We start from the raw sequence: 20512 nt of genomic DNA, 5'->3' as shown, positions 1-20512 counted from the left end.
GTGAAAGAAGTATTATGTGATATTGCCCCCATGGACTCTTGTCATCTTCTTTTGGGATGGGCATGGCTTCGTTTTAAAACACTCCATCTTGATGAACGTTCCCTTTGTTGGAGGCATGAGGTACATCAAATGAAGTATAAATTTACGACACCAAGATAAGTCAGTAAGGATCAACGTAGGCTGAAGGAGAAACCTGAAAAAGAAGTAATATAAACTACAGACGGAAGGGAAAATAAAGAAAAAGAAATGGAACTAGAGAAAGTTTAATCGTCAATGTTTTTTCTTCTACAGTTTGTGATGTCATTTTACAGGAACAAAAGGATAAGCATGTGAATGAAACACACCAACTTCCATGTTTAAAAAGGAAGCCTGTTCATAGTGCTTTATTATGCATTTGGTCTGTCGATAAGAAGCAAATTCGTCAAACACAATGCATGGAATTATTTATTGTTGCATATCAAGGGTGGGTACTGTTTCCAAGAAATGTTATCGACGTATTGCAACCATTGGAAAGTAACAAATATCAAGTTGAATTTGATCCTGGAAGAAAAGAATTAGTTTCAACTTGTGAAAAAATAAAAGTCCTTCAAAAGATCATAATAAACTTACATTAAAACTAGTGTCTTAAGATTCGGGACAAATCTTCTCGAAGAAGGAGGGTATGATGTGAATTGCATATGGGTCAAATGGAGGATGACTAATGCGTCGTGTTGATGCAGTTTCTTTTATTTAAATTAGGGCCCAATGCCTTGTAAAATTGGCTGACCAAATTGTGTTTGTGCTTAACCAATTAATGGGCTTTAGTTTTGCTTTATATTCAACTTGAAATAAGGGTCCATATGCCAACTTAAGAACCAACCTTTGGAAGTTCAAGAGGACCTTTGCTCAAAGTTTGTGGATGACTTTTGGTAGCCTTAAATTCAGTTACAATCAATCATTAAGTAGTAGATCGTTATTAGCTTGAGTGGATCATTAATTAATAGCTTTAAGCGGGATGATATTGAAATTTATGTGTCTTTTGTAATTCTGATGGTTAAAGCTCCTATATAAGTTGAACCATTTTCATCAATGAAGGCAAGCTGAGTTTTATTCGGAAAATAAACGAGTTTTATCTCATCTATCTTAGTGAGAGTGATTCTCCTAAGTTCTTGAGTGATTCAAGAATCCATAAGTTTAATCAAAGGTCCTTTATCCCTTTGTGTGTTTCATCTCTTAGGCTTATCTTCCATTCTTGGAAGTGTGATGTCTATCAATTTCCGTTCCATCTTCTTTTATGTTTCTATTTTCTCGTTTTAAATAATTTCTCAAATTTCTTGGTTGTTAGCATTCCAACAATCATAGATCTGTCAAACGAATCGAACCTTGTGGATTCACAAAATGTGCTATTCAAAGCCTAGCTATCTAGATTTGGAATAGGAAAGGAAGTTTATTATACAAAGTGTTTAACCGAAGGCCATCCGTGTTTAGTTGCATTCAATTACGGAAGCGAAAACAATGTTGTGAGCCAAAGATTGGTGGAGAAACTCCAGTTACCAACAACCTTTCATCTGGATCAAGCATGGATCAAATTCAGTACTTGGCAATGTGTGAAAGAAGTATTATGTGATATTGCCCCCATGGACTCTTGTCATCTTCTTTTGGGATGGGCATGGCTTCGTTTTAAAACACTCCATCTTGATGAACGTTCCCTTTGTTGGAGGCATGAGGTACATCAAATGAAGTATAAATTTACGACACCAAGACAAGTCAGTAAGGATCAACGTAGGCTGAAGGAGAAACCTGAAAAAGAAGTAATATAAACTACAGACGGAAGGGAAAATAAAGAAAAAGAAATGGAACTAGAGAAAGTTTAATCGTCAATGTTTTTTCTTCTACAGTTTGTGATGTCATTTTACAGGAACAAAAGGATAAGCATGTGAATGAAACACACCAACTTCCATGTTTAAAAAGGAAGCCTGTTCATAGTGCTTTATTATGCATTTGGTCTGTCGATAAGAAGCAAATTCGTCAAACACAATGCATGGAATTATTTATTGTTGCATATCAAGGGTGGGTACTGTTTCCAAGAAATGTTATCGACGTATTGCAACCATTGGAAAGTAACAAATATCAAGTTGAATTTGATCCTGGAAGAAAAGAATTAGTTTCAACTTGTGAAAAAATAAAAGTCCTTCAAAAGATCATAATAAACTTACATTAAAACTAGTGTCTTAAGATTCGGGACAAATCTTCTCGAAGAAGGAGGGTATGATGTGAATTGCATATGGGTCAAATGGAGGATGACTAATGCGTCGTGTTGATGCAGTTTCTTTTATTTAAATTAGGGCCCAATGCCTTGTAAAATTGGCTGACCAAATTGTGTTTGTGCTTAACCAATTAATGGGCTTTAGTTTTGCTTTATATTCAACTTGAAATAAGGGTCCATATGCCAACTTAAGAACCAACCTTTGGAAGTTCAAGAGGACCTTTGCTCAAAGTTTGTGGATGACTTTTGGTAGCCTTAAATTCAGTTACAATCAATCATTAAGTAGTAGATCGTTATTAGCTTGAGTGGATCATTAATTAATAGCTTTAAGCGGGATGATATTGAAATTTATGTGTCTTTTGTAATTCTGATGGTTAAAGCTCCTATATAAGTTGAACCATTTTCATCAATGAAGGCAAGCTGAGTTTTATTCGGAAAATAAACGAGTTTTATCTCATCTATCTTAGTGAGAGTGATTCTCCTAAGTTCTTGAGTGATTCAAGAATCCATAAGTTTAATCAAAGGTCCTTTATCCCTTTGTGTGTTTCATCTCTTAGGCTTATCTTCCATTCTTGGAAGTGTGATGTCTATCAATTTCCGTTCCATCTTCTTTTATGTTTCTATTTTCTCGTTTTAAATAATTTCTCAAATTTCTTGGTTGTTAGCATTCCAACAATGATAGATCTGTCAAACGAATCGAACCTTGTGGATTCACAAAATGTGCTATTCAAAGCCTAGCTATCTAGATTTGGAATAGGAAAGGAAGTTTATTATACAAAGTGTTTAACCGAAGGCCATCCGTGTTTAGTTGCATTCAATTACGGAAGCGAAAACAATGTTGTGAGCCAAAGATTGGTGGAGAAACTCCAGTTACCAACAACCTTTCATCTGGATCAAGCATGGATCAAATTCAGTACTTGGCAATGTGTGAAAGAAGTATTATGTGATATTGCCCCCATGGACTCTTGTCATCTTCTTTTGGGATGGGCATGGCTTCGTTTTAAAACACTCCATCTTGATGAACGTTCCCTTTGTTGGAGGCATGAGGTACATCAAATGAAGTATAAATTTACGACACCAAGACAAGTCAGTAAGGATCAACGTAGGCTGAAGGAGAAACCTGAAAAAGAAGTAATATAAACTACAGACGGAAGGGAAAATAAAGAAAAAGAAATGGAACTAGAGAAAGTTTAATCGTCAATGTTTTTTCTTCTACAGTTTGTGATGTCATTTTACAGGAACAAAAGGATAAGCATGTGAATGAAACACACCAACTTCCATGTTTAAAAAGGAAGCCTGTTCATAGTGCTTTATTATGCATTTGGTCTGTCGATAAGAAGCAAATTCGTCAAACACAATGCATGGAATTATTTATTGTTGCATATCAAGGGTGGGTACTGTTTCCAAGAAATGTTATCGACGTATTGCAACCATTGGAAAATAACAAATATCAAGTTGAATTTGATCCTGGAAGAAAAGAATTAGTTTCAACTTGTGAAAAAATAAAAGTCCTTCAAAAGATCATAATAAACTTACATTAAAACTAGTGTCTTAAGATTCGGGACAAATCTTCTCGAAGAAGGAGGGTATGATGTGAATTGCATATGGGTCAAATGGAGGATGACTAATGCGTCGTGTTGATGCAGTTTCTTTTATTTAAATTAGGGCCCAATGCCTTGTAAAATTGGCTGACCAAATTGTGTTTGTGCTTAACCAATTAATGGGCTTTAGTTTTGCTTTATATTCAACTTGAAATAAGGGTCCATATGCCAACTTAAGAACCAACCTTTGGAAGTTCAAGAGGACCTTTGCTCAAAGTTTGTGGATGACTTTTGGTAGCCTTAAATTCAGTTACAATCAATCATTAAGTAGTAGATCGTTATTAGCTTGAGTGGATCATTAATTAATAGCTTTAAGCGGGATGATATTGAAATTTATGTGTCTTTTGTAATTCTGATGGTTAAAGCTCCTATATAAGTTGAACCATTTTCATCAATGAAGGCAAGCTGAGTTTTATTCGGAAAATAAACGAGTTTTATCTCATCTATCTTAGTGAGAGTGATTCTCCTAAGTTCTTGAGTGATTCAAGAATCCATAAGTTTAATCAAAGGTCCTTTATCCCTTTGTGTGTTTCATCTCTTAGGCTTATCTTCCATTCTTGGAAGTGTGATGTCTATCAATTTTCGTTCCATCTTCTTTTATGTTTCTATTTTCTCGTTTTAAATAATTTCTCAAATTTCTTGGTTGTTAGCATTCCAACAATCATAGATCTGTCAAACGAATCGAACCTTGTGGATTCACAAAATGTGCTATTCAAAGCCTAGCTATCTAGATTTGGAATAGGAAAGGAAGTTTATTATACAAAGTGTTTAACCGAAGGCCATCCGTGTTTAGTTGCATTCAATTACGGAAGCGAAAACAATGTTGTGAGCCAAAGATTGGTGGAGAAACTCCAGTTACCAACAACCTTTCATCTGGATCAAGCATGGATCAAATTCAGTACTTGGCAATGTGTGAAAGAAGTATTATGTGATATTGCCCCCATGGACTCTTGTCATCTTCTTTTGGGATGGGCATGGCTTCGTTTTAAAACACTCCATCTTGATGAACGTTCCCTTTGTTGGAGGCATGAGGTACATCAAATGAAGTATAAATTTACGACACCAAGACAAGTCAGTAAGGATCAACGTAGGCTGAAGGAGAAACCTGAAAAAGAAGTAATATAAACTACAGACGGAAGGGAAAATAAAGAAAAAGAAATGGAACTAGAGAAAGTTTAATCGTCAATGTTTTTTCTTCTACAGTTTGTGATGTCATTTTACAGGAACAAAAGGATAAGCATGTGAATGAAACACACCAACTTCCATGTTTAAAAAGGAAGCCTGTTCATAGTGCTTTATTATGCATTTGGTCTGTCGATAAGAAGCAAATTCGTCAAACACAATGCATGGAATTATTTATTGTTGCATATCAAGGGTGGGTACTGTTTCCAAGAAATGTTATCGACGTATTGCAACCATTGGAAAGTAACAAATATCAAGTTGAATTTGATCCTGGAAGAAAAGAATTAGTTTCAACTTGTGAAAAAATAAAAGTCCTTCAAAAGATCATAATAAACTTACATTAAAACTAGTGTCTTAAGATTCGGGACAAATCTTCTCGAAGAAGGAGGGTATGATGTGAATTGCATATGGGTCAAATGGAGGATGACTAATGCGTCGTGTTGATGCAGTTTCTTTTATTTAAATTAGGGCCCAATGCCTTGTAAAATTGGCTGACCAAATTGTGTTTGTGCTTAACCAATTAATGGGCTTTAGTTTTGCTTTATATTCAACTTGAAATAAGGGTCCATATGCCAACTTAAGAACCAACCTTTGGAAGTTCAAGAGGACCTTTGCTCAAAGTTTGTGGATGACTTTCGGTAGCCTTAAATTCAGTTACAATCAATCATTAAGTAGTAGATCGTTATTAGCTTGAGTGGATCATTAATTAATAGCTTTAAGCGGGATGATATTGAAATTTATGTGTCTTTTGTAATTCTGATGGTTAAAGCTCCTATATAAGTTGAACCATTTTCATCAATGAAGGCAAGCTGAGTTTTATTCGGAAAATAAACGAGTTTTATCTCATCTATCTTAGTGAGAGTGATTCTCCTAAGTTCTTGAGTGATTCAAGAATCCATAAGTTTAATCAAAGGTCCTTTATCCCTTTGTGTGTTTCATCTCTTAGGCTTATCTTCCATTCTTGGAAGTGTGATGTCTATCAATTTCCGTTCCATCTTCTTTTATGTTTCTATTTTCTCGTTTTAAATAATTTCTCAAATTTCTTGGTTGTTAGCATTCCAACAATGATAGATCTGTCAAACGAATCGAACCTTGTGGATTCACAAAATGTGCTATTCAAAGCCTAGCTATCTAGATTTGGAATAGGAAAGGAAGTTTATTATACAAAGTGTTTAACCGAAGGCCATCCGTGTTTAGTTGCATTCAATTACGGAAGCGAAAACAATGTTGTGAGCCAAAGATTGGTGGAGAAACTCCAGTTACCAACAACCTTTCATCTGGATCAAGCATGGATCAAATTCAGTACTTGGCAATGTGTGAAAGAAGTATTATGTGATATTGCCCCCATGGACTCTTGTCATCTTCTTTTGGGATGGGCATGGCTTCGTTTTAAAACACTCCATCTTGATGAACGTTCCCTTTGTTGGAGGCATGAGGTACATCAAATGAAGTATAAATTTACGACACCAGGACAAGTCAGTAAGGATCAACGTAGGCTGAAGGAGAAACCTGAAAAAGAAGTAATATAAACTACAGACGGAAGGGAAAATAAAGAAAAAGAAATGGAACTAGAGAAAGTTTAATCGTCAATGTTTTTTCTTCTACAGTTTGTGATGTCATTTTACAGGAACAAAAGGATAAGCATGTGAATGAAACACACCAACTTCCATGTTTAAAAAGGAAGCCTGTTCATAGTGCTTTATTATGCATTTGGTCTGTCGATAAGAAGCAAATTCGTCAAACACAATGCATGGAATTATTTATTGTTGCATATCAAGGTTGGGTACTGTTTCCAAGAAATGTTATCGACGTATTGCAACCATTGGAATGTAACAAATATCAAGTTGAATTTGATCCTGGAAGAAAAGAATTAGTTTCAACTTGTGAAAAAATAAAAGTCCTTCAAAAGATCATAATAAACTTACATTAAAACTAGTGTCTTAAGATTCGGGACAAATCTTCTCGAAGAAGGAGGGTATGATGTGAATTGCATATGGGTCAAATGGAGGATGACTAATGCGTCGTGTTGATGCAGTTTCTTTTATTTAAATTAGGGCCCAATGCCTTGTAAAATTGGCTGACCAAATTGTGTTTGTGCTTAACCAATTAATGGGCTTTAGTTTTGCTTTATATTCAACTTGAAATAAGGGTCCATATGCCAACTTAAGAACCAACCTTTGGAAGTTCAAGAGGACCTTTGCTCAAAGTTTGTGGATGACTTTTGGTAGCCTTAAATTCAGTTACAATCAATCATTAAGTAGTAGATCGTTATTAGCTTGAGTGGATCATTAATTAATAGCTTTAAGCGGGATGATATTGAAATTTATGTGTCTTTTGTAATTCTGATGGTTAAAGCTCCTATATAAGTTGAACCATTTTCATCAATGAAGGCAAGCTGAGTTTTATTCGGAAAATAAACGAGTTTTATCTCATCTATCTTAGTGAGAGTGATTCTCCTAAGTTCTTGAGTGATTCAAGAATCCATAAGTTTAATCAAAGGTCCTTTATCCCTTTGTGTGTTTCATCTCTTAGGCTTATCTTCCATTCTTGGAAGTGTGATGTCTATCAATTTCCGTTCCATCTTCTTTTATGTTTCTATTTTCTCGTTTTAAATAATTTCTCAAATTTCTTGGTTGTTAGCATTCCAACAATGATGGATCTGTCAAACGAATCGAACCTTGTGGATTCACAAAATGTGCTATTCAAAGCCTAGCTATCTAGATTTGGAATAGGAAAGGAAGTTTATTATACAAAGTGTTTAACCGAAGGCCATCCGTGTTTAGTTGCATTCAATTACGGAAGCGAAAACAATGTTGTGAGCCAAAGATTGGTGGAGAAACTCCAGTTACCAACAACCTTTCATCTGGATCAAGCATGGATCAAATTCAGTACTTGGCAATGTGTGAAAGAAGTATTATGTGATATTGCCCCCATGGACTCTTGTCATCTTCTTTTGGGATGGGCATGGCTTCGTTTTAAAACACTCCATCTTGATGAACGTTCCCTTTGTTGGAGGCATGAGGTACATCAAATGAAGTATAAATTTACGACACCAAGACAAGTCAGTAAGGATCAACGTAGGCTGAAGGAGAAACCTGAAAAAGAAGTAATATAAACTACAGACGGAAGGGAAAATAAAGAAAAAGAAATGGAACTAGAGAAAGTTTAATCGTCAATGTTTTTTCTTCTACAGTTTGTGATGTCATTTTACAGGAACAAAAGGATAAGCATGTGAATGAAACACACCAACTTCCATGTTTAAAAAGGAAGCCTGTTCATAGTGCTTTATTATGCATTTGGTCTGTCGATAAGAAGCAAATTTGTCAAACACAATGCATGGAATTATTTATTGTTGCATATCAAGGTTGGGTACTGTTTCCAAGAAATGTTATCGACGTATTGCAACCATTGGAAAGTAACAAATATCAAGTTGAATTTGATCCTGGAAGAAAAGAATTAGTTTCAACTTGTGAAAAAATAAAAGTCCTTCAAAAGATCATGATAAACTTACATTAAAACTAGTGTCTTAAGATTCGGGACAAATCTTCTCGAAGAAGGAGGGTATGATGTGAATTGCATATGGGTCAAATGGAGGATGACTAATGCGTCGTGTTGATGCAGTTTCTTTTATTTAAATTAGGGCCCAATGCCTTGTAAAATTGGCTGACCAAATTGTGTTTGTGCTTAACCAATTAATGGGCTTTAGTTTTGCTTTATATTCAACTTGAAATAAGGGTCCATATGCCAACTTAAGAACCAACCTTTGGAAGTTCAAGAGGACCTTTGCTCAAAGTTTGTGGATGACTTTTGGTAGCCTTAAATTCAGTTACAATCAATCATTAAGTAGTAGATCGTTATTAGCTTGAGTGGATCATTAATTAATAGCTTTAAGCGGGATGATATTGAAATTTATGTGTCTTTTGTAATTCTGATGGTTAAAGCTCCTATATAAGTTGAACCATTTTCATCAATGAAGGCAAGCTGAGTTTTATTCGGAAAATAAACGAGTTTTATCTCATCTATCTTAGTGAGAGTGATTCTCCTAAGTTCTTGAGTGATTCAAGAATCCATAAGTTTAATCAAAGGACCTTTATCCCTTTGTGTGTTTCATCTCTTAGGCTTATCTTCCATTCTTGGAAGTGTGATGTCTATCAATTTCCGTTCCATCTTCTTTTATGTTTCTATTTTCTCGTTTTAAATAATTTCTCAAATTTCTTGGTTGTTAGCATTCCAACAATGATAGATCTGTCAAACGAATCGAACCTTGTGGATTCACAAAATGTGCTATTCAAAGCCTTGCTATCTAGATTTGGAATAGGAAAGGAAGTTTATTATACAAAGTGTTTAACCGAAGGCCATCCGTGTTTAGTTGCATTCAATTACGGAAGCGAAAACAATGTTGTGAGCCAAAGATTGGTGGAGAAACTCCAGTTACCAACAACCTTTCATCTGGATCAAGCATGGATCAAATTCAGTACTTGGCAATGTGTGAAAGAAGTATTATGTGATATTGCCCCCATGGACTCTTGTCATCTTCTTTTGGGATGGGCATGGCTTCGTTTTAAAACACTCCATCTTGATGAACGTTCCCTTTGTTGGAGGCATGAGGTACATCAAATGAAGTATAAATTTACGACACCAAGACAAGTCAGTAAGGATCAACGTAGGCTGAAGGAGAAACCTGAAAAAGAAGTAATATAAACTACAGACGGAAGGGAAAATAAAGAAAAAGAAATGGAACTAGAGAAAGTTTAATCGTCAATGTTTTTTCTTCTACAGTTTGTGATGTCATTTTACAGGAACAAAAGGATAAGCATGTGAATGAAACACACCAACTTCCATGTTTAAAAAGGAAGCCTGTTCATAGTGCTTTATTATGCATTTGGTCTGTCGATAAGAAGCAAATTTGTCAAACACAATGCATGGAATTATTTATTGTTGCATATCAAGGTTGGGTACTGTTTCCAAGAAATGTTATCGACGTATTGCAACCATTGGAAAGTAACAAATATCAAGTTGAATTTGATCCTGGAAGAAAAGAATTAGTTTCAACTTGTGAAAAAATAAAAGTCCTTCAAAAGATCATGATAAACTTACATTAAAACTAGTGTCTTAAGATTCGGGACAAATCTTCTCGAAGAAGGAGGGTATGATGTGAATTGCATATGGGTCAAATGGAGGATGACTAATGCGTCGTGTTGATGCAGTTTCTTTTATTTAAATTAGGGCCCAATGCCTTGTAAAATTGGCTGACCAAATTGTGTTTGTGCTTAACCAATTAATGGGCTTTAGTTTTGCTTTATATTCAACTTGAAATAAGGGTCCATATGCCAACTTAAGAACCAACCTTTGGAAGTTCAAGAGGACCTTTGCTCAAAGTTTGTGGATGACTTTTGGTAGCCTTAAATTCAGTTACAATCAATCATTAAGTAGTAGATCGTTATTAGCTTGAGTGGATCATTAATTAATAGCTTTAAGCGGGATGATATTGAAATTTATGTGTCTTTTGTAATTCTGATGGTTAAAGCTCCTATATAAGTTGAACCATTTTCATCAATGAAGGCAAGCTGAGTTTTATTCGGAAAATAAACGAGTTTTATCTCATCTATCTTAGTGAGAGTGATTCTCCTAAGTTCTTGAGTGATTCAAGAATCCATAAGTTTAATCAAAGGTCCTTTATCCCTTTGTGTGTTTCATCTCTTAGGCTTATCTTCCATTCTTGGAAGTGTGATGTCTATCAATTTCCGTTCCATCTTCTTTTATGATTCTATTTTCTCGTTTTAAATAATTTCTCAAATTTCTTGGTTGTTAGCATTCCAACAATGATGGATCTGTCAAACGAATCGAACCTTGTGGATTCACAAAATGTGCTATTCAAAGCCTAGCTATCTAGATTTGGAATAGGAAAGGAAGTTTATTATACAAAGTGTTTAACCGAAGGCCATCCGTGTTTAGTTGCATTCAATTACGGAAGCGAAAACAATGTTGTGAGCCAAAGATTGGTGGAGAAACTCCAGTTACCAACAACCTTTCATCTGGATCAAGCATGGATCAAATTCAGTACTTGGCAATGTGTGAAAGAAGTATTATGTGATATTGCCCCCATGGACTCTTGTCATCTTCTTTTGGGATGGGCATGGCTTCGTTTTAAAACACTCCATCTTGATGAACGTTCCCTTTGTTGGAGGCATGAGGTACATCAAATGAAGTATAAATTTACGACACCAAGACAAGTCAGTAAGGATCAACGTAGGCTGAAGGAGAAACCTGAAAAAGAAGTAATATAAACTACAGACGGAAGGGAAAATAAAGAAAAAGAAATGGAACTAGAGAAAGTTTAATCGTCAATGTTTTTTCTTCTACAGTTTGTGATGTCATTTTACAGGAACAAAAGGATAAGCATGTGAATGAAACACACCAACTTCCATGTTTAAAAAGGAAGCCTGTTCATAGTGCTTTATTATGCATTTGGTCTGTCGATAAGAAGCAAATTTGTCAAACACAATGCATGGAATTATTTATTGTTGCATATCAAGGTTGGGTACTGTTTCCAAGAAATGTTATCGACGTATTGCAACCATTGGAAAGTAACAAATATCAAGTTGAATTTGATCCTGGAAGAAAAGAATTAGTTTCAACTTGTGAAAAAATAAAAGTCCTTCAAAAGATCATGATAAACTTACATTAAAACTAGTGTCTTAAGATTCGGGACAAATCTTCTCGAAGAAGGAGGGTATGATGTGAATTGCATATGGGTCAAATGGAGGATGACTAATGCGTCGTGTTGATGCAGTTTCTTTTATTTAAATTAGGGCCCAATGCCTTGTAAAATTGGCTGACCAAATTGTGTTTGTGCTTAACCAATTAATGGGCTTTAGTTTTGCTTTATATTCAACTTGAAATAAGGGTCCATATGCCAACTTAAGAACCAACCTTTGGAAGTTCAAGAGGACCTTTGCTCAAAGTTTGTGGATGACTTTTGGTAGCCTTAAATTCAGTTACAATCAATCATTAAGTAGTAGATCGTTATTAGCTTGAGTGGATCATTAATTAATAGCTTTAAGCGGGATGATATTGAAATTTATGTGTCTTTTGTAATTCTGATGGTTAAAGCTCCTATATAAGTTGAACCATTTTCATCAATGAAGGCAAGCTGAGTTTTATTCGGAAAATAAACGAGTTTTATCTCATCTATCTTAGTGAGAGTGATTCTCCTAAGTTCTTGAGTGATTCAAGAATCCATAAGTTTAATCAAAGGTCCTTTATCCCTTTGTGTGTTTCATCTCTTAGGCTTATCTTCCATTCTTGGAAGTGTGATGTCTATCAATTTCCGTTCCATCTTCTTTTATGATTCTATTTTCTCGTTTTAAATAATTTCTCAAATTTCTTGGTTGTTAGCATTCCAACAATGATGGATCTGTCAAACGAATCGAACCTTGTGGATTCACAAAATGTGCTATTCAAAGCCTAGCTATCTAGATTTGGAATAGGAAAGGAAGTTTATTATACAAAGTGTTTAACCGAAGGCCATCCGTGTTTAGTTGCATTCAATTACGGAAGCGAAAACAATGTTGTGAGCCAAAGATTGGTGGAGAAACTCCAGTTACCAACAACCTTTCATCTGGATCAAGCATGGATCAAATTCAGTACTTGGCAATGTGTGAAAGAAGTATTATGTGATATTGCCCCCATGGACTCTTGTCATCTTCTTTTGGGATGGGCATGGCTTCGTTTTAAAACACTCCATCTTGATGAACGTTCCCTTTGTTGGAGGCATGAGGTACATCAAATGAAGTATAAATTTACGACACCAAGACAAGTCAGTAAGGATCAACGTAGGCTGAAGGAGAAACCTGAAAAAGAAGTAATATAAACTACAGACGGAAGGGAAAATAAAGAAAAAGAAATGGAACTAGAGAAAGTTTAATCGTCAATGTTTTTTCTTCTACAGTTTGTGATGTCATTTTACAGGAACAAAAGGATAAGCATGTGAATGAAACACACCAACTTCCATGTTTAAAAAGGAAGCCTGTTCATAGTGCTTTATTATGCATTTGGTCTGTCGATAAGAAGCAAATTTGTCAAACACAATGCATGGAATTATTTATTGTTGCATATCAAGGTTGGGTACTGTTTCCAAGAAATGTTATCGACGTATTGCAACCATTGGAAAGTAACAAATATCAAGTTGAATTTGATCCTGGAAGAAAAGAATTAGTTTCAACTTGTGAAAAAATAAAAGTCCTTCAAAAGATCATGATAAACTTACATTAAAACTAGTGTCTTAAGATTCGGGACAAATCTTCTCGAAGAAGGAGGGTGTGATGTGAATTGCATATGGGTCAAATGGAGGATGACTAATGCGTCGTGTTGATGCAGTTTCTTTTATTTAAATTAGGGCCCAATGCCTTGTAAAATTGGCTGACCAAATTGTGTTTGTGCTTAACCAATTAATGGGCTTTAGTTTTGCTTTATATTCAACTTGAAATAAGGGTCCATATGCCAACTTAAGAACCAACCTTTGGAAGTTCAAGAGGACCTTTGCTCAAAGTTTGTGGATGACTTTTGGTAGCCTTAAATTCAGTTACAATCAATCATTAAGTAGTAGATCGTTATTAGCTTGAGTGGATCATTAATTAATAGCTTTAAGCGGGATGATATTGAAATTTATGTGTCTTTTGTAATTCTGATGGTTAAAGCTCCTATATAAGTTGAACCATTTTCATCAATGAAGGCAAGCTGAGTTTTATTCGGAAAATAAACGAGTTTTATCTCATCTATCTTAGTGAGAGTGATTCTCCTAAGTTCTTGAGTGATTCAAGAGTCCATAAGTTTAATCAAAGGTCCTTTATCCCTTTGTGTGTTTCATCTCTTAGGCTTATCTTCCATTCTTGGAAGTGTGATGTCTATCAATTTCCGTTCCATCTTCTTTTATGTTTCTATTTTCTCGTTTTAAATAATTTCTCAAATTTCTTGGTTGTTAGCATTCCAACAATGATAGATCTGTCAAACGAATCGAACCTTGTGGATTCACAAAATGTGCTATTCAAAGCCTAGCTATCTAGATTTGGAATAGGAAAGGAAGTTTATTATACAAAGTGTTTAACCGAAGGCCATCCGTGTTTAGTTGCATTCAATTACGGAAGCGAAAACAATGTTGTGAGCCAAAGATTGGTGGAGAAACTCCAGTTACCAACAACCTTTCATCTGGATCAAGCATGGATCAAATTCAGTACTTGGCAATGTGTGAAAGAAGTATTATGTGATATTGCCCCCATGGACTCTTGTCATCTTCTTTTGGGATGGGCATGGCTTCGTTTTAAAACACTCCATCTTGATGAACGTTCCCTTTGTTGGAGGCATGAGGTACATCAAATGAAGTATAAATTTACGACACCAAGACAAGTCAGTAAGGATCAACGTAGGCTGAAGGAGAAACCTGAAAAAGAAGTAATATAAACTACAGACGGAAGGGAAAATAAAGAAAAAGAAATGGAACTAGAGAAAGTTTAATCGTCAATGTTTTTTCTTCTACAGTTTGTGATGTCATTTTACAGGAACAAAAGGATAAGCATGTGAATGAAACACACCAACTTCCATGTTTAAAAAGGAAGCCTGTTCATAGTGCTTTATTATGCATTTGGTCTGTCGATAAGAAGCAAATTTGTCAAACACAATGCATGGAATTATTTATTGTTGCATATCAAGGTTGGGTACTGTTTCCAAGAAATGTTATCGACGTATTGCAACCATTGGAAAGTAACAAATATCAAGTTGAATTTGATCCTGGAAGAAAAGAATTAGTTTCAACTTGTGAAAAAATAAAAGTCCTTCAAAAGATCATGATAAACTTACATTAAAACTAGTGTCTTAAGATTCGGGACAAATCTTCTCGAAGAAGGAGGGTGTGATGTGAATTGCATATGGGTCAAATGGAGGATGACTAATGCGTCGTGTTGATGCAGTTTCTTTTATTTAAATTAGGGCCCAATGCCTTGTAAAATTGGCTGACCAAATTGTGTTTGTGCTTAACCAATTAATGGGCTTTAGTTTTGCTTTATATTCAACTTGAAATAAGGGTCCATATGCCAACTTAAGAACCAACCTTTGGAAGTTCAAGAGGACCTTTGCTCAAAGTTTGTGGATGACTTTTGGTAGCCTTAAATTCAGTTACAATCAATCATTAAGTAGTAGATCGTTATTAGCTTGAGTGGATCATTAATTAATAGCTTTAAGCGGGATGATATTGAAATTTATGTGTCTTTTGTAATTCTGATGGTTAAAGCTCCTATATAAGTTGAACCATTTTCATCAATGAAGGCAAGCTGAGTTTTATTCGGAAAATAAACGAGTTTTATCTCATCTATCTTAGTGAGAGTGATTCTCCTAAGTTCTTGAGTGATTCAAGAGTCCATAAGTTTAATCAAAGGTCCTTTATCCCTTTGTGTGTTTCATCTCTTAGGCTTATCTTCCATTCTTGGAAGTGTGATGTCTATCAATTTCCGTTCCATCTTCTTTTATGTTTCTATTTTCTCGTTTTAAATAATTTCTCAAATTTCTTGGTTGTTAGCATTCCAACAATGATAGATCTGTCAAACGAATCGAACCTTGTGGATTCACAAAATGTGCTATTCAAAGCCTAGCTATCTAGATTTGGAATAGGAAAGGAAGTTTATTATACAAAGTGTTTAACCGAAGGCCATCCGTGTTTAGTTGCATTCAATTACGGAAGCGAAAACAATGTTGTGAGCCAAAGATTGGTGGAGAAACTCCAGTTACCAACAACCTTTCATCTGGATCAAGCATGGATCAAATTCAGTACTTGGCAATGTGTGAAAGAAGTATTATGTGATATTGCCCCCATGGACTCTTGTCATCTTCTTTTGGGATGGGCATGGCTTCGTTTTAAAACACTCCATCTTGATGAACGTTCCCTTTGTTGGAGGCATGAGGTACATCAAATGAAGTATAAATTTACGACACCAAGACAAGTCAGTAAGGATCAACGTAGGCTGAAGGAGAAACCTGAAAAAGAAGTAATATAAACTACAGACGGAAGGGAAAATAAAGAAAAAGAAATGGAACTAGAGAAAGTTTAATCGTCAATGTTTTTTCTTCTACAGTTTGTGATGTCATTTTACAGGAACAAAAGGATAAGCATGTGAATGAAACACACCAACTTCCATGTTTAAAAAGGAAGCCTGTTCATAGTGCTTTATTATGCATTTGGTCTGTCGATAAGAAGCAAATTTGTCAAACACAATGCATGGAATTATTTATTGTTGCATATCAAGGTTGGGTACTGTTTCCAAGAAATGTTATCGACGTATTGCAACCATTGGAAAGTAACAAATATCAAGTTGAATTTGATCCTGGAAGAAAAGAATTAGTTTCAACTTGTGAAAAAATAAAAGTCCTTCAAAAGATCATGATAAACTTACATTAAAACTAGTGTCTTAAGATTCGGGACAAATCTTCTCGAAGAAGGAGGGTGTGATGTGAATTGCATATGGGTCAAATGGAGGATGACTAATGCGTCGTGTTGATGCAGTTTCTTTTATTTAAATTAGGGCCCAATGCCTTGTAAAATTGGCTGACCAAATTGTGTTTGTGCTTAACCAATTAATGGGCTTTAGTTTTGCTTTATATTCAACTTGAAATAAGGGTCCATATGCCAACTTAAGAACCAACCTTTGGAAGTTCAAGAGGACCTTTGCTCAAAGTTTGTGGATGACTTTTGGTAGCCTTAAATTCAGTTACAATCAATCATTAAGTAGTAGATCGTTATTAGCTTGAGTGGATCATTAATTAATAGCTTTAAGCGGGATGATATTGAAATTTATGTGTCTTTTGTAATTCTGATGGTTAAAGCTCCTATATAAGTTGAACCATTTTCATCAATGAAGGCAAGCTGAGTTTTATTCGGAAAATAAACGAGTTTTATCTCATCTATCTTAGTGAGAGTGATTCTCCTAAGTTCTTGAGTGATTCAAGAGTCCATAAGTTTAATCAAAGGTCCTTTATCCCTTTGTGTGTTTCATCTCTTAGGCTTATCTTCCATTCTTGGAAGTGTGATGTCTATCAATTTCCGTTCCATCTTCTTTTATGTTTCTATTTTCTCGTTTTAAATAATTTCTCAAATTTCTTGGTTGTTAGCATTCCAACAATGATAGATCTGTCAAACGAATCGAACCTTGTGGATGCACAAAATGTGCTATTCAAAGCCTAGCTATCTAGATTTGGAATAGGAAAGGAAGTTTATTATACAAAGTGTTTAACCGAAGGCCATCCGTGTTTAGTTGCATTTAATTACGGAAGCGAAAACAATGTTGTGAGCCAAAGATTGGTGGAGAAACTCCAGTTACCAGTAACCTTTCATCTGGATCAAGCATGGATCAAATTCAGTACTTGGCAATGTGTGAAAGAAGTATTATGTGATATTGCCCCCATGGACTCTTGTCATCTTCTTTTGGGATGGGCATGGCTTCGTTTTAAAACACTCCATCTTGATGAACGTTCCCTTTGTTGGAGGCATGAGGTACATCAAATGAAGTATAAATTTACGACACCAAGACAAGTCAGTCAGTAAGGATCAACGTAGGCTGAAGGAGAAACCTGAAAAAGAAGTAATATAAACTACAGACGGAAGGGAAAATAAAGAAAAAGAAATGGAACTAGAGAAAGTTTAATCGTCAATGTTTTTTCTTCTACAGTTTGTGATGTCATTTTACAGGAACAAAAGGATAAGCATGTGAATGAAACACACCAACTTCCATGTTTAAAAGGGAAGCCTGTTCATAGTGCTTTATTATGCATTTGGTCTGTCGATAAGAAGCAAATTCGTCAAACACAATGCATGGAATTATTTATTGTTGCATATCAAGGTTGGGTACTGTTTCCAAGAAATGTTATCGACGTATTGCAACCATTGGAAAGTAACAAATATCAAGTTGAATTTGATCCTGGAAGAAAAGAATTAGTTTCAACTTGTGAAAAAATAAAAGTCCTTCAAAAGATCATAATAAACTTACATTAAAACTAGTGTCTTAAGATTCGGGACAAATCTTCTCGAAGAAGGAGGGTATGATGTGAATTGCATATGGGTCAAATGGAGGATGACTAATGCGTCGTGTTGATGCAGTTTCTTTTATTTAAATTAGGGCCCAATGCCTTGTAAAATTGGCTGACCAAATTGTGTTTGTGCTTAACCAATTAATGGGCTTTAGTTTTGCTTTATATTCAACTTGAAATAAGGGTCCATATGCCAACTTAAGAACCAACCTTTGGAAGTTCAAGAGGACCTTTGCTCAAAGTTTGTGGATGACTTTTGGTAGCCTTAAATTCAGTTACAATCAATCATTAAGTAGTAGATCGTTATTAGCTTGAGTGGATCATTAATTAATAGCTTTAAGCGGGATGATATTGAAATTTATGTGTCTTTTGTAATTCTGATGGTTAAAGCTCCTATATAAGTTGAACCATTTTCATCAATGAAGGCAAGCTGAGTTTTATTCGGAAAATAAACGAGTTTTATCTCATCTATCTTAGTGAGAGTGATTCTCCTAAGTTCTTGAGTGATTCAAGAATCCATAAGTTTAATCAAAGGTCCTTTATCCCTTTGTGTGTTTCATCTCTTAGGCTTATCTTCCATTCTTGGAAGTGTGATGTCTATCAATTTCCGTTCCATCTTCTTTTATGTTTCTATTTTCTCGTTTTAAATAATTTCTCAAATTTCTTGGTTGTTAGCATTCCAACAATGATGGATCTGTCAAACGAATCGAACCTTGTGGATTCACAAAATGTGCTATTCAAAGCCTAGCTATCTAGATTTGGAATAGGAAAGGAAGTTTATTATACAAAGTGTTTAACCGAAGGCCATCCGTGTTTAGTTGCATTCAATTACGGAAGCGAAAACAATGTTGTGAGCCAAAGATTGGTGGAGAAACTCCAGTTACCAACAACCTTTCATCTGGATCAAGCATGGATCAAATTCAGTACTTGGCAATGTGTGAAAGAAGTATTATGTGATATTGCCCCCATGGACTCTTGTCATCTTCTTTTGGGATGGGCATGGCTTCGTTTTAAAACACTCCATCTTGATGAACGTTCCCTTTGTTGGAGGCATGAGGTACATCAAATGAAGTATAAATTTACGACACCAAGACAAGTCAGTAAGGATCAACGTAGGCTGAAGGAGAAACCTGAAAAAGAAGTAATATAAACTACAGACGGAAGGGAAAATAAAGAAAAAGAAATGGAACTAGAGAAAGTTTAATCGTCAATGTTTTTTCTTCTACAGTTTGTGATGTCATTTTACAGGAACAAAAGGATAAGCATGTGAATGAAACACACCAACTTCCATGTTTAAAAAGGAAGCCTGTTCATAGTGCTTTATTATGCATTTGGTCTGTCGATAAGAAGCAAATTTGTCAAACACAATGCATGGAATTATTTATTGTTACACATCAAGGTGGGGTACTGTTGCCAATAAATCTAATCGACGGATTGCAACCATTGGAAAGTAACAAATATCAAGTTGAATTTCATCCTGGAAGAAGAGAGTTAGTTTCAACTTGTGAAAAAATAAAAGTCCTTCACAAGATCATAATAAACTTACATTAAAACTAGTGTCTTAAGATTCGGGACAAATCTTCTCGAAGAAGGAGGGTATGATGTGAATTGCTTTTGGGTCAAATAGAGGATGAATGATGCGCCGTGTTGTTGCAGTTTCTTTAATTTAAATAAGGGCCCAATGCTTTGTAAAATTGGCTGACGAAATTGTGTTTGTGCTTAACCAATTAACGTGCTTTAGTTTTGCTTTATCTTCAAGTTGAAATAAGGGTCCATATGCCAACTTAAAAACCAACCTTTGGAAGATCAAGAGGACCTTTGCTCAATGTTTTTGGATGACTTTTGGTACCCTTAAATTCAGTTACAATCAACCATTAAGTAGTGGATCATTATTAGCTTGAGTGGATCATTAATTAATAGCTTTAAGCGGGATGATATTGAAATTTATGTGTCTTTTGTAATTATGACGGTTAAAGCTCCTATATAAGTTAAATCATTTTCATCAATGAAGGCAAGCTGAGTTTTATTCAGAAAATAAACGAGTTTTATCTCCTCTATCTTAGTGAGAGTGATTCTCCTAAGTTCTTGAGTGATTCAAGAATTCACGAGTTTAATCATAGGTCGTTTATCGCTTTGTGTGTTTCAACTCTTAGGATTATCTTCCATTCCTGGAAATGTGATGTCTATCAATTTCCGTTCCATCTTGTTTCATGTTTCCATTTTCTCATTTTAAATAATTTCTTAAATTTCTTACTTGTTAGCATTCCAACAATGATAGGTCAGTCAAACGAATCAAACCCTGTGGATTCACATCATTTCCTATTCAGAGCCTGGGTATCTAGATTTGGAATGGGAAAGGATGTTTATTATACAAAGTGTTTAACCGAAGGCCGTCCATATTTAGTTTCAATCG

Source organism: Vigna unguiculata, chromosome 2 (genome assembly GCF_037176805.1).
Source record: "Vigna unguiculata cultivar grain cowpea cultivar isolate G323 ecotype 2 chromosome 2, ASM3717680v1, whole genome shotgun sequence".
Lineage (NCBI taxonomy): Eukaryota > Viridiplantae > Streptophyta > Magnoliopsida > Fabales > Fabaceae > Vigna > Vigna unguiculata.
The sequence above is the reverse complement of the archived record's forward strand: the minus strand, read 5'-3'. Positions refer to the sequence as shown.